General features: G+C 39.3%; 1 protein-coding gene and 1 long non-coding RNA gene across 6 annotated transcripts in view; one reads left to right on the top strand and one right to left on the bottom strand.

Moving 5' to 3' along the window:
- Positions 1–2,672, bottom strand: part of MIS18BP1 (MIS18 binding protein 1) — a 47,240-nt gene extending 44,568 nt beyond the window's left edge. For 2 of the 4 annotated variants that reach the window (XM_049113137.1, XM_025443638.3), the window contains exon 1: positions 2,569–2,672. The gene's annotated coding sequence lies outside the window, so the exon portion shown is untranslated. Of the gene's footprint in view, positions 1–2,248; positions 2,390–2,568 lie in introns of those variants that run through there. The other 2 variants (XM_025443637.3, XM_049113138.1) reach the window with 1 other exon arrangement.
- Positions 2,673–2,680: 8 nt separating this feature from the next.
- The window catches only part of LOC112657598 (uncharacterized), a 105,193-nt gene continuing 92,133 nt past the window's right edge, over positions 2,681–15,740 (top strand). For both annotated transcript variants that reach the window (XR_003135147.3, XR_007412294.1), the window contains exons 1-3: positions 2,681–4,273; positions 7,547–7,592; positions 13,291–13,414. This is a non-coding gene — a long non-coding RNA (uncharacterized LOC112657598). The remainder of the gene's footprint in view (positions 4,274–7,546; positions 7,593–13,290; positions 13,415–15,740) is intronic.

Consider the following 15,740-nt stretch of genomic DNA (forward strand, 5'->3'; position numbering starts at 1 on the left):
AACATACACGTCCTTTTTCATGTTGCCCAACCTCTACCCTCCCAATTCAAACACGTAGCAGGATGGGAGTGAGTGGTCAAGATTCTGGAAAACCTCAAATTCTAAACCTGACCTCCAAAAAAGACACAGAAGATTCCTAGGAGCCCCTCTTTCCCATTATATGATAAATAGTAACTCAATAGAAGCCAAAAGAGTTGGCAATAGTTGTCTGTGGCTTCAGTGTGGTTGGTGAGGATGTAGAGGAAAAAAAATTACCTAGGATTTTCTGACCAGAGAGGCTTTGCAGAATAGATACAGAATAAAAACAGGAAATCACCAGGTCGAGACTAAAGCTCAAAGCCCCATTCTCCTCCTAGTTAATAGAAGAGCAAAGCTAAGAAAACAGGTTATGATGCTCAGACTCTGATAGAAGAGGCTGATGTTAGAGGACAGGGATTCAGTAATAGGCATTCCTCAAGTTGAGGAAGAGAGTAGCCTGAAGGCCAAGCACACTCAACCTAACAGAGGGAGGTCACTAACAAGTTCCTTCTTGGACTAGAGAAGAGAAGAATGTGAATTCTAAAATGGTATGCTTCTGCTTCACTAACTGCTTAAAACTATTTGGAAAATCTAACTGTTGCCATTTATTCTGAAAACTGACAAATGCTGATACACTAAGAAAAAAATTGCTATTTATGTAAAAGATTTGGGTATGAGAAAACCATCATATGAAAAAGCTAGCTATGAGCACTTTATAGGTATGTAAATATATACATAAAGCTAAACAACTGTTTTTTTTTATCATGGATATGATGCTGAATTTAACTGTTACTCTTCTTCCCAAAATTACATGAAAAGTTCTTCTAGGGATTTACTGTAGTGGTAGCAATAGTAACAATAACAATTATTATAATGGAAAGGGTCAAAAATCCCAAAGCACACTAATTAAAACTGGGAGGTGGAAACAGAAAAAAATGAGAGGAATTTTAAGTTAACTGGTAAATGATATATGGTGGGGGGGGGGGGGACCCAAAAACAAACTCAGCACTTGGTATACAAAGGAATTGATTGATTCAATTACTATAAATAACATTCAAAGTCACCAAATGAATCAATTTTTAAAAATGAGCAACACAGAAAACGACCAAAAGGTATGAAAGGCAATTGATAAAGAATACAGAAAGCTACTCAGTGAGTCAAATGACATTTCGTTTTACTAATAATTGAAGAGCTGCAAATTAAAACAATGGGACTTCTTGTTTATCAGATTTGAAAAGATCAATTTCAAAATATAGGTGTGCATGCTGTCGATCAAGAAATTCCATTTCTAAATTTTTTTCTTATGGAAACTACATTAAGAATGCAAATATGTAAATGGTAATAACAGTCAATATTTATTGCATATATGTCAAGCACTACATAACCTTACAGCAATTCTTAAAAGTTTTGAAGATGGGGAAACTAAGGCACAGGTGGTTAAATAATCTGCCCAAGGTCCCACAGACAATGATTAGAGCAGGACCTAAGTCAAGGCCCAAACGATATACAGGGACGTTCACTGAAGTACTGGACAAACTATAAACAATGTAGATCTCCACCACTATGGGACGAAATTCTGCTATATTCATACAACTGAATTCTATGTATTCAATAAAAAGATATATTCCTGTATATGAACTGACATAGAAAACAGCGAGGATATATTCAATAAAAAAGGAAGGAGTAGAAGAGGACATACAGTTGCATTTCTATACAACACATGAGCAAAAGCATAGGGAAAAAAATCCGGAATTGTACCAAATTGTGACTTTGAAGAGTAGGATGAGAGGGTCCTCCATTTGCTAAATAATTTTATTAACATCTAAATGTGTTTGCAAACAATGTGTAATTGAACCAGAAGAAATTATAAGCTCGATGGATCAAGTGCGTCTACAGCGCTGTGGATCTTGGGGTCCAAGAGCAGTGATGCACACAAATCATTCTAACGTAAAGGTTTTTTGGGGGTTGTGTGTGTGTGTGTGTGTGTGTTTTTTTAACCAGAAATGATTTTAGAACAAAGTCCTAGAGCGTTCACCACTGAAACGAATCTGAACGACAGCAGACACGCAACAAATACGTAGACAACGAATAAATAGTTATGAAACCCCTACCGACGCCGAAAGTGTAGAAAAGCCCACGGCGGGCCAAGAATGCTGATGGGTGGGGACCCTCAGCGCCAGCGGGGGGGGCGAGCGCGGGACGGGAGGGGAGCGGGGCAAGGAGTTCATACCTTGGGTGAAGGGCCTCATAGGGCTAGAAGCCGGCAGTCCGGGCTTGGCTTCGCGAAGGGTGGGCGGGCGATCCCAGGGCTCGCGCCTCTGGCCCCGCAGCCCAAGCCCAGGCGACCCGTACCCCCTCGCGAGGTTCCCAGTCACCCACAACAGTTGGGGAATTCAAATTCGAAGAGCCCGCCCTCCGGCCAGCCCCGCATTGGCGCGCTCAAGAAGTGCGTCACCGTGCGACTCGAGAAAACTCGGGGTGGCCCCGAAGCGCGAGGGCAATATTCTTTCTACAAAAGGAGGGTAACCCCGAGTTGCCAAGAGAACCTACAAGGCCACTCCGGTCTTTTGAAGAACTCGTTTCCTTTTCGGACGGCCGGCGCCCCAGCACGTTCCGCGGCTTCTCCCGTTAGGCTCTGCGGCCGGAAGGCTTACGTCCGACGTCGCTTGCGTTCTCGTGCGCTACTGCGGGTTGTTAAGTTTGGCCCTTCCGAGCCACCGTCCTCCCGTACGGGTTTGGTAGCGGGCGGCGTCCAGCTCTCGGGTTGCTCAGTGTCTGAAGAATCAGCTTTCCGGGCGCTCGTTTGACAGAGCTTTTAGTTTTCCCTGGCCGCGGTGATTTGAGAATGAGAAAGAACGTTTTGCTCTTGAGACGAAAACAGACTCAATGCAAAGTTAGCGATGCTTGCAATGGGATGTGTAATTTGAGCTATTTTGCCAAGGAGTGTGACGTTTTTTGAACCTGATTGTTATCGAATCCCAAAAGCTTTTAATATTGAGGACTCTGGGTTGCAAAGCCACAGTGAGGTCTGCGGCAGCGCAGTGAGACTGAGCCCTGCCTTAGGTCGCGCGCAGTGGTGCTCTGACCAGCGCGGGTTTGGGGGGCGCCCTTCAACTCAAGGCCCAGGCAAGACGCATTCGCTGGCTGGAAGCATTGTTTCAGTTTTGTGGGCGGAGAAGGAGGAGCAGAGGAGTAACACGTTTTCAACCCCAAACCCCTTCCAGATCCTATCCTGCGTCTTCTGCCCACGAACCCCAGCCCCCTCCCAACAAGTCACCCTGGGGCAGGAGAGTTTCTTTTGCCCTCATCCAAGGAAATTCCTCAGCATCCTAAAAACATGTTAATCGCATTTCTCCGTTGACACTGGACTGATTGTAACGGATTGTTTAAAGTGACTTTTGCAATCCCCTCGTCTAAATCCTGTTTTCACTAAATCTTGCGCACCCCGAATATTAAGAGTCCGAAATATAAACTTGAAACATGCAAATGAATGCAAGTAAGGAGGAGAAAACAGTTGAGATGAGGAGAGGGAAGGAAAGCAAATCTACATAGAGAAAATGAAGTTTCTGTCTGTGCAGCGTAATGAGGAAATGACTGGACATGAACCAGATTTGTGGGAAAAGCTAGACGTTGAGGTACCTATTTAGTGAAAGCATATGAAAGCATGTGAAATGCGCTTTGTGTGCCAGAGACTTCGAGGATTTGGGAATTCATATTCCAAAGCATCTGAAGTAGAAGTAGGAGAGGTTTCTATGCCTGACCTGGAGATGGCCGTGGCTCACACATTCAGCCAGAATAAGAATCTTAAAATATTAAGGATAGACACTCAGAAATATAGACATTTCTTTTTTTAAATAACCTCTTTTCATCTGAGAAACTGCTAGTATAGAGCATGCTCCAGGGTGAACAGCAGCAGGGATCCACCTACGGATGACTAATGATTTTCCGAACAAAATGGGAGAAAACAGTTTGTGGATGAAAGTGTGATGAGAAGGCATACAGGCAAAGGGACAGTGTTCATCCGTCCATTGGGACATCAACATACTGCCCTGAATGGGCCTTCCTTTAAGTTTCAGTCAGCCAGCTGGGATAATCTGTCCAGGCTTAAGTCTGTAACTCCTGGGAACACATGCAGACCCACTTAGGGCCCAAAGGACAGACATAGGAAGAAGGGAATGGAAGCTTTACATTGTGTGGGAGCTGCTGCCAAGGCATCTGGGTCTGCTTAACCTGGAGGAATATTCCCAGGACAATGGTAAGTTCCAGCAGGATACCAATTGACCGTATAGCATTTTGGATTTTGGGGAGAGTTAGAAAAAAAAAGCTCTTTCTTCAAGGTCAGTCGTTCTCAACCAGGGGTGATTTTGCACCTCTGGTGGGAGGGGGGCATTTGAAAAAGTCTGGAGACATTTACATCATACATGTCACAATGGAGAGTGATGCCACTGGTGCCTAGTGAATAGGGGACAGCAATGCTACTAAAATCCTACAATGTGCAGGAAAGTGCCTCCACTGCAAAGAATTATCCAATCTAAAATGTCGATAAGGGATCCCTGGGTGGCGCAGCGGTTTAGCGCCTGCCTTTGGCCCAGGGCGCGATCCTGGAGACCTGGGATCGAATCCCACGTCCGGCTTCCTGCATGGAGCCTGCTTCTCCCTCTGCCTATGTCTCTGCCTCTCTCTCTCTTTCTCTCTGTGTGTGACTATCATGAATAAATAAATAAAATCTTAAAAAAAATAAAATGTCGATAATGCCAAGGGCTGAGAAATCCTACACTTTTAAGATGAAGCCCTGAAACAGGATTTTAGACCTTCCACTCTCTCAGCGCTGTTTCCCCTATATAAAGTGCAACTATACAATCATTACTGCTGTGTCTGGGCCTAGAGGAGAGATGGAGATGCAGTCTAAAGGGAAGTTATCCAGGCTATGTGAAGGGAGAACCTCTCAGTTTAAAAAGCAGTCAGGGATTGCTGTGTAATAGAGACAGTATTATAAACATATAACCATATCTTTATGAATTCTAGTAAGTGCTATAAAGATAGATTAGATCCTGCAAGAAGCTGATGGTAAAATGGAGTTAGGAATACCAGAGATTTATTGGGAGATAAGGCCTGTGAAGGTTAAGGAGAAGAAAGAAGGATTAGGCCTCAAAAATCTTCAGACTTTGACACCGATCTGACATTTGTGAAAGAAAACAGGGAAAGGAAGCAAAATCAGGCAGAGGGACCCTAAGATTGCAATGTAGATTTGACAAAGTATTGGCTAACCTAGCAGAGAGACTTGGGGTAACCCATCAGGGGTGTCCTGGAGTGGCTAGAAACGGACAGATCCTAGAATCCATAATGGTGTAGGCTGCCTGAGAAGAAGATGGCCTTGACTCAAAGGCTTAAAAAAACTTTTTATTTTTTTATTTTTATTTTTTTTTTAAGGGGATCATGGCTGGCTTAGTTGGTAGAGCTTGTGACTCTTGATCTCAGGGTTGTGAGTGTAAGCCCCACATTGGGTGTAGAGATTACTCAAAAATAAAATCTTTTAAAAAACCAATTTTTTTAATTAAAATTTTTGGGGATTGAGATATAATTGTTTAAAACAGTATATTAGGGTCAGATGTACAACCTAATGATTTGATATATGTATACCAAATGTATTTTTTGTATATTACAAAATCAACGCAATTATATCTAGTGAACATCTATCAGCACACAGTTACATGAGAACTTTTAAGATCTACTCTATTAGCAACTTTCAAACATACAGTACTAACTATAGTCACCATGCTGTACATTATATGCTCAGGACTTGTTTATTTTGTAACTGGAAGTTTGTACCTTTTGACCACCTTCACCCATTTTACCCATACCCACCCCTGCCCCTGGCAACTGCCAGTCTGCTCTCTGTTCTGAGTTTTCTTTTGTTTTGTTTTTAGATTTCACATAAAAGTAAAATCATATAGTTTTTGTACTTCTCTGTTTATTTCACTAAGCCTAATGCCTTCAAGGTCCATCCGTGTTGTTGCAAATTCAAGATTTTCTTCTCTTTTTATGGCTAATTAATATTATATTGTATAGAGCAGTCTGGGTGGCTCAGCGATTTAGTGCTGCTTTCAGCCCAGGGTGTGATCCTGGAGACCCGGGATCAAGTCCCACGTCAGGCTGCCTGCATGGAGACTACTTCTCCCTCTGCCTGTGTCTGTGCTTCTCTCTCTCTCTCTGTGTCTCTCATGAATAAATAAATAAAATCTTTAAAAATATATATCGTATATATAAACCACATCTTCTTTACCCATTGATCCTCAATGGACACTTAGGTTGTTTCCATATCTTGGCTATTGTTAATTATGCTGCAGTGGACATAGAGGCACATATATCTTTTTGAGATAGTGATATCATTTCCTTCAGATATATACACAGCAGTAGAATTGCTGGATCATATGGTAGTTCTAGTTTAATTTTTGGAGCTATCTCCAAAAATAGGAAGAGTATATTTTCAGTGGCTTTTGATTTTTTTTTGCAACCCACAATAAGAAATATGTTTTATATTATACCTAATAAATGCATAAACACATATAACTGAAGCAAGAGTTTTTCAAACATTACTTATCCTTATTGTGTGCAATCATGCTAATAATTCGGGGAGAGTTAGAAAACAGATACACGTAATTTCCATATTTCCTGGTTTTTAGTGCTTGTGTATAACTGTAGGACATTGTGAATATTTTCATGTTCCTACATGGTTAACACATTTTTTTCTTTTTAAAGAAAAAACTTAAAACATAACTTAAAATTAATCATTTTAAAGTATAAATCCAGTGGCTCTTTAATATTGAGGACTCTGGGTTGCAAAGCGGTTTGCGGCAGCGCAGTGAGACTGAGCCCTGCCTTAGGTCGCACGCAGTGGTGCTCTAACCAGCGCAGGTTTGGGGGGCGCCCTTCAACTCAAGGCCCAGGCAAGACGCATTCGCTGGCTGGAAGCATTGTTTCAGTTTTGTCCCCTCTTTTATGTTACTATTATAAGTTATGTTTTTGTACATTGTATACCCATTATTGTAGATTTATAATTTTTTATGAATTTCTTTTAAATTATATAGAAAAAAACCAAGCTAAAACCCCAAAACACAATAACACTGGATTTTATATGTATCTGTATAGCTGCATTTATCTGAGTTCTTGATTTCTTCTTGTTTTGCATTGTTGTCTAGTGTCCCCTCATTTCAGCTCCAAAGGCTCTCCCTTTAGCGTATCATATAGAGCAGATCTTCTAGTGACAAGCTCCTCCACCTTTTGTTTATCTGGGATTGTCTACTTTCTCCATTATTAGAGTATAGTTTTGGCAGATATAGAATTCTTGTTAGTCTTTTTCTTTCAGCACTTTTTAGTATGTCATCTTACTGCTATTTGGCCTTCATTGTTCCTCACAAGAAATTAGATGTAAATGTCATTAATTTACATTGTTATTGGTTTCTTGTATGTGACAATTCTATGCTCTCACAGCTTTCATGATTATCTTTTTGTTTTTGTCTTTTGACAGTTTGATTATCATGTGTCTTGATGTGACATCTTTGTGTTTATCCTTGGTAAGTTTTTGAACTTTTTGTATATGCATATACCTATCTTTTATTAAATTTGATAAGTTTCTGATTATTTATTGAAATATTCTTTCTTTGCCTTTCTTTCTTGGCCCCCAGTAATGAATATGTTAGTATATTTACTTGATGGTTCCTATAGCTATCTTAGGCTTATTTTTCTTCATTCTTTATGCTCTTCAAACTGAATTAAAAAAAAAGATTGTATTTATTTATTCGTGAGAGGCACAGAAAGAGAGGCAGAGGGAAAAGCAGGCTCAATCCTAGGACCCCAAGATCATGGCCTGAGCCAAAGGCAGACACTCAACCACTGAGCCACCCAGCTATCCCCACACTGAATACTTTCCATTGATCTAACTTTAGGTTTGCTGATTCTCTCTTCTGCCTGCTCAGATCTGCTATTGTGACCCTCTAGTGAATTTTTCATTTTAGTTATTACACTATCCAGATTCACAATTTATTTTCATTCCTTTTCAAAATTTCTATCTCTTTATTGATATTTTCTGGAAGAGTTTAGGAATGGCAATTGAAAATGCCTCTCATAAAGTTTTGCTATTTTAAATTGCCCCTTTTTTGATTTGGCATTTTCTTGGATGCTATAAGCTTTTTACTGTTTTCCAGAGTACTGACTAAGCCGATTCGAACAGTTTTTGTTTGATTGTTTGATGTGAAAAAAGGGACTCTTGGAATTACCTGATTTGCCGTTTTTACTTGATCAGGCTGTCTGAGTAAAGAAAATCGTCTTATAATAAAGATGAAGAATGTCTCCTTTTACCAGATTCATTTACTCCTCACATTTTAAGGGAGTGAAATACAGAGCCATCTGTTTATATTCCACATGATTTGTTTACCTTAGGTAGATAAGATTTTTTCCTTTTCTCAGGAGATGGGGGTGTAGTGATATAAGCAGTTGTTATATAAGCACTCAGATTCATAATTTCAGGTCTCCTCTCCTATTGTGTGAGAACCTCCTTTGTATACATGTAGGCATAACCACCTGGTTCTTATCATAGCACCCCATACAGGGAGAATGGGGCTTGGGACTCCAATGTAGGTATTGCTCTAAGTAATAATAGTAAGTCCTAATCCGAAAACATTGTGTTAGCCATCAGGACAGGAAAAATAAATGTAAGATTAAAATTTTATCTACCACTAAAATGGTTTCACATCCCACAGCAGTATGGGAACCATATTACAGGTTGTTCTATTACATTAATGGATCAAGGTAGCCTTCTGTTAGACAATAATATTTAAGCTGAGGCCTAAAGAATGTTAGGAGTTAGCTACGTGAAAGAAGGGAAAAATTCCTGGCAGAGCTTTCATCTGGGATGATCACATTGAGATGGAAAGAGTGCAGTGGTTTTTTAGAAGACTTAAAGGATGAAACTTAGCAGAAGAATGGTGATGGATGATGTTACAGAGAGAATTAAGAGTATGATCATTTTTAAGAAACACATTAAGAACTCTAAGGAAAAAGGAAAGACATTAAATGGTTTTAAGTAAGAGAATGACAAGGCCAGATTTGTTTTTAAAGAGATTACTTTGGCTGCAGTGTGGAGATGATCATTTTCAGATGCAGGAAATAAAAACTTAAAAAAATATTGATGGAAATAGAAGAGGCATGACTCAATGAAGTCCTTTAGCAAATAACAGAAAAGAGACCAACTTTATTTTTAATTTTTTCCCCATTTTATTTTATTTTTTAAAATTTTTACTTAAATTCAGTTAATTAACATAAAATGTATTATTGGTTTCAGAGGTAGAGGTCAGTGATTCATCAGTCTTATATAATACCAGTGCTCATTACATCATGTGCCTTCCTAATGCTCATCACCCAGTTACCCCATCGCCCCACGCCATTCCCCTCCAGGGACCCTCAGTCTGTTTCCTATGATTAAGAGTCTCCTATGGTTTGTCTGTCTCTGATTTCAAAGATGTTTTATTTTTTATTTTATTGTTTTATTTTTTCCTCTCTCCCCCTATGCTCCTCTATTTTGTTTCTTAAATTCCACATGAGTGAGATCATATGATAGTTGTTTTTCTCTAGTTGACTTATTTCACTTAGCATAATATCCTCTAGTTCCATCTATGTCATTGCAAATGGTAAGATTTCATTGTTTTGGATGGCTGAGTAGTATTCCATTGTGTGTGTGTGTATATATATATATACACATATTTATATACATATACATATATACACACACGTATATAAATATATATATACACATCCATGACACATCTTCTTTATCCATTCATCTGTTGATGGACATCTGGGCTCTTTCCATAGTTTGGCTACTGTGGACATTGCTGCTATAAACACTGGGGTGCAGGTGCCTCTTTGGATACATTGCATACCTAGTAGTGCAATTGCTGAAAGAGACCAACTTTAAACAGACAGGATGACTTAGGTATACTCTGCCTATAATTGGGGACAAATTAGATATTGTAATCACCTAATTTTCTTCTTTCAACTTATTGAAAGCTTGAATTTCTATTTTAGTTTGATTTTAGCTTTTCATTTAAAAATAACTAGAGATTGTTAGGAAGTTGCAAAGATAGTGTAGAAAGCCCTTGAGTAGCCGTCATCTTTTTTTTTTTTAATTTAAATTTTTGGTCGTTAACATGCAGTGCAATTTGATTTCGAGAGTAGAATCCAGTCATTTGTTACTTACATACAGCACCCAGTGCTCATCATAACAAGTGCCCTCCTTAATACCCATCACCATTGTAGACCATCCTCCACCCACCCCCTTCATTTATTTTCCTCCAGCGGTTACATCTTATATAATTATAAGTATACTACAATATCAAAAATAGAAACTTGACCTTGTTACAACATGTATATAGCTCTCTGTCCATTTATCATATCTGTGGTTTTGTGTAACTACCACTACAATCAAAGTAACAAAACTATTTCATTACCAGGAAGATCATCCTCATTCTAATCTGTATAGTCACCCAAACCTGCCCCTATAACTTCCTGTCCAACAAACCTAATGTTAGTGGTTCCCTGACATCATTAGTATGTTTTCTGTTTCAATAATTTTGTCATTTCAAGAGTGTATATAAACAGATTCATCATACAACACGTTACCTTTTAATATTGACTTTTTTCCCCCAACTCAACATAATGCTCTTGGATCTGTCCAAGTTGTATCAATAGTTTGTTCACTTTTATTTATAGATGCACCCACAGTTTGTTTATCCATTCATTTATTAGTGGAGATCTGATTGTTTCCAGTTTTTTTTGTATTACAAATAAAGCTGTTATAGGAGTGCCTGGGTGGCTCCGTCAGTGAAGTGTCAGTGAATCTTAGGTCATGATCTCAGGGTCCTGGGATGGAGCCCTATGTCAGGCTCCCTACTCAGCGAGGAGTCTGCTTCTCCCTCTCCTGTAACCCTCCTCCCTGCTTGTGCTCTTGCTTGCTCTCTCTCTCAAATAAATAATTTTAAAAATTTTAAAAAAAAAGCTTTTATAAGCAATCATTTATACATTTTTGAGGGATTTAGTTTTCATTTTTCTGGGATAAATGCCCAGGAGTATAATTTCTAGGTCATATGGTAAGTGCATGTTTAGCTTTTTAAGAAATTGCAAATTATTTTCCAGAGTGGCCGTACCATTTAATAATCCCACCAGCAGTGTATAAGTGATTGGATTTCTAAACATTCTTACTAGCATTTGAATTTTAGAATGACCACTTTGGCTCTGTATGGGGAATTGATTAGAATGGGATGACGTTGTAGATGGGAAAACCATTTCAGAAGATTTTGTAGCGGTCAAGGTAAGACATGATAAGAGCCAAACACCAAACTTTGGAAGTGAGGATGGACAGATTGAAGAGAGATTAAAGGAGTCTAGTTGATAGAAGTCAATGGCCATTTTAATGTGGGACCTAGGAAATGGAAAATTTTAAAACAAAACTTTCTTGTGTCTGGTTTGGGCAATTTGATGGATAATGGCACCATTCATAGAAGTAGATAATAGCAGAAAAAGTATTGCTCTTGTGCTAAGAAAATATGTTTAGTGTTGGGCTTGTTGATACTGAAGTTCCTGTGTAGCATCCATGTGGGATTGGCCAGGAGACAGCATGCTATATAGGTCTGAAAATAGCATATTCCTTGAGAGAATGGATTTTGGAGTCAGATAAACCTTGATAGTAAATCCGAGTTCTTTCTTTTACTCTTTCTGCATCTGCTGGCAAGTTATTTTACCTCCATTTTCTTGTTTATGAAATGTGATTATTGTAAGGATTAAATAAGGTAATATGTATAAAACAGCATAGGGGCCGGCATATATTAAGCAATCAGGAAATGGTAGTTGCTATTAGTTTTATAGATTTATGATTTGAATAGTGTTCTCTCTAATGTCAAGTGCTGTCCCAAAGACAAATGTGATACAGGTGAAGTGCAGTCTTTGGATTTAGCAACAATGGGACCTTGGAGGACAACAGGGCTTCAAGAGGGCAGAAGCTCAGTTATAGTAGGTTAGAAGAAGAGAAGAAGTTGAGAAGAAAATGCATGGGGATAGTCACAGAGCCTCCTCCTCTCTTCTTCACCCAAAAAACATATAAAGAGGGGCACCTGGATGACTCAGTGTTGGAGCGTCTGCCTTTGGTTCAGGTCATGATCCTGGGGTCCTGGGATGGAGTCCTGCATCAGGCTCCCCAGAGGGAGCCTACTTTTCCCTCTGCCTATGTCTCTGCCTCTCTCCGTGTCTCTCCCGAATAAATAAATGGAATCTTTAAAACAAAACAAAATGTATAAAGAAAAGAAAGTGATAGCAAGAAGTTAGAACATCTAGGGTTAAGGAAATGTTTTCTCCTCAAGGTTGGAAAGACTTGACTTTGATTAAGTGGGATTTTTTTTCTTGTAGTTAATGTTGATGAATTATTAGCCTGATACCAATGGAGGAACATTTCTTTTAGAATAAATAGCTGGGAGAAGAGAGGAGTAATTGATAAGAGATACATGTGGGTTTTTAGGTAAGGAATAGTTTTAAATTTGAAATCTTCTCATGGTTTTATTTTTGTGATGTAAGAAGAGAGATCATGGGTTAAAAGTGAGTTAGGAGGTATTGAGGTATTTAATCTTCACCATAATTCCTCTGTGAGAAGAGTGAATATATTTTAGAACAACACTAATGGAAAATGTGAGGGCTAATGAGAGAAAGAACGATTGCTGGAGCATATTGAGCATCAGGCTAAAGTTGGAATCAGGATTTGTAGTAGCACCAATCTGCAGTATTGGCAAATCTTGTTTCTAACAAATTTGGTAAGAATAAAGGAAGAAGCTACATAAAGCTACATAGAAGCTATGATGAAGTCAACTTGAAGTCAAGGATTTGAAATGGAACTAGTTTATTAAAGAGTCTCCAGTTAGGAAGTTAACAAGAAATGGTTTGATTTTCCCAATTCCTTTTTCCAATTGCGGTCTGTCAAATATCTCTTTCTCTAAATAGTTGCCACCTTGAAAACATCTTGGCCTAATTCAGCCACCTGAAAATCCTTGCCACTCAAAGAAACCATAATATACCATCTTCTTCCCAATTTGGGCACATATGCCTAAAATCTTACTGTAGTCTTGCTGCCTCCATTTGTACCAAAATGATTCCTAAGAAATAGATTAGGAATGAAGGAATGAGATGCTGACTGATTTGGTTTCTTTTTTACTGACTCATCTAATTCCACAGTGAGTGTCTACAAGGGCCAAGATGGCATGAGACCCAGATCTAATATTTAGCCTGGGGGTACCTGTAACTTTTCAACAATCAACTGGAGTGAACCCTGGAGTCCTGCTTGGTGATACATAAACTGGTCAGTGTCTTCTTTCTTGTTTCTGACTATTATGCCAATTGACCTAACTTGTTGGCCAGCTTTTATAAATTATAGTTTGTCTTTGAAGACTCAGACCTGTCTCATAGCCCCTAAGGTCCAATGTAAACAGATACCTGCATAACTCTTGAGTTCCTTCAATTACTTCATCACACACTATTAGTTCACACACACAATTGGTTCATCACACACTATCTTCCTAGCTCCTAGACCATAGTGGAGCCTATATAATTTGTTTTAGAATATTCCCAAGTTTGTCTTCAGCCATATTTGCCAGTGAGTAGATCTTTGCAAATAAAATCTATAGACACTGTAAGTGATGGCTCAGCTGCACTGAAGGCGGCTCTAAGGTTGTCCTATAGTTTGACTCCACCTTGTGGTTAAATGGGTGGCTGCACTTAGAACCTCTTAATGCTGGTATTGTCTGTTGCCAGTAGGTCTTGTAAGTTGATTAAACGCAATTTTGCTCAGCCACCGCCCCCCCACCAACCGCCCCACCCCGTGGATCTGGATCTGGTTTACACTGACTAGGTTGGTTCAATAAGTTAAAGGGAAACTCTTTCCCTATGCCTCAAGGAAGATTTCACTTTGATTTCCCACAGATATTTCAAATTCAACATCTTCAGAATACAACATTGCATCATTCTGCCTACCCTCACCCCTCTATACCTCCTCCCTGCCCTTACCCCCTTTCCTTCTGTAAATGCCACCCTTAAACTCTCTCCTCCTCTGGTCTTTATCTCAGTGAAAGACAGAGTATCCATTGCTGAAAATTAGAGGCTTAAGAGCAATTCTGATTCTTTTCTCCTCTCCCATTCATTTCTTTATTCTGCCTCTCAATTCAAAATGGCCTTGAATTTTCTTTTTCCTCGTTCTTCTGCTACTGTCAGAGTTATGACTTTTAGTACTTTTGACGCAAACCACTGCAGTTGTTTGTTTCTATCATTTTGCCCATTTTATTGCCTTGCTGATATCAAATTTTCCTTTATTGTTGTCTTCACTTTGATCTGAAACTCATACTTGAAATACTTTAGTATCTCTGCAGAGCTTACAGGGTAAAGCCATCCTTGAGGTGGCTTAAAAAGTACCCTATGAGTTGGCATTTGTCTACTTCTGAGCCTCCTCTTCAATCACTCCTCACTTCACCCTTCTAGTATAGTTCTTAGAATACAGTGAGCATTTTGTTTCATGCTTCTGGGCACCCATTCATGCTGTTCCCTTTTGTTTAGGAACAAACATCTGTAGATCTTTCTCTTAGGCTTGTTCAGATTCACTAGAGGCTTCCGGAAAACTTCCACAGGGAATGTATCTGTTTGGGCCTCCAGGAAGCAGTTGGATCACTCCACCTGCAGTGCATAATGGAAGGGTGCCTTGAGGGGAATTAAATGAGAGGAATATTTACAAACAGGACCCTTCAAGGGATGGTGAAATACCCAAAGACGAAAAACAGAGATAAAGGTTTTATCTCCCCCAGGCCTAAAGATGCTAGGAGAAAGAACAGTGTTACTGGAACCTGGAGAGATCTGTAACTGGATATGAGAGGACAACCAATGGTTGCTGTGTTTGAAAACAGAGGAACGCAGCCACTGTCGAAAGTGTGTGGTGGTGTTGGGGGACAGAGTAGAATACATAGCCCAACCCCTCTCTCCTTCTACCTTTTTTTATTCTGCTGGAGCCTCTCTTTGGCTGATTTTAAGTCAAAGCCAAAGGCATAAGAAGCCTTATAGATATCCTCCCAGAGTAAGGCAGAGATTGGTGGAGAGCTAAACAGAGAACAGTCAGCATAGAGTATAAACTTGCCTGCTATTGGTCTGTGAGAGGACCATGGGGGGAGAGCTAGGGAATAATTCACCTTTCAATATGAAGACTTTCAGTTCATCTGTTTTTGGAGGCAAGTAATCCCTTAGCTTTAACGGGTGTCCCCAAGTCTTAGGCTGGGAAGGTAAGAGAAGCTTTTTTTTTTTTTTTTTAAATGTAGATTCTCAACCATTTTTCCTGTTTTCAGCTCAGTTCAACACTTTGCCTTCAGATATACCTGGAGCATTATTATAATTCCTGAAATTTTCTGAGATTTACAATATAAATCAACTTGATTCTTACTAGCTTCCTTAGTAGGTTAGGTTAGGTCTCTGTTATCTCTTGTCTACTAGGTCAGTTCTCACTGAAACATTTCACTAAAGACATTAGCTTTCTTATTTTGGGTCAGGAAACAAAACTGCCATCTACTCTAGAGGGAGACATCATTTCTATCTTTCAAAACTGTTTTCTATACAAACATTCTGAATAGATATGCTGGAACAAAAGCTGT

Source organism: Canis lupus, chromosome 8 (assembly GCF_003254725.2).
Source record: "Canis lupus dingo isolate Sandy chromosome 8, ASM325472v2, whole genome shotgun sequence".
NCBI classification, from domain to species: Eukaryota; Metazoa; Chordata; class Mammalia; order Carnivora; family Canidae; genus Canis; species Canis lupus.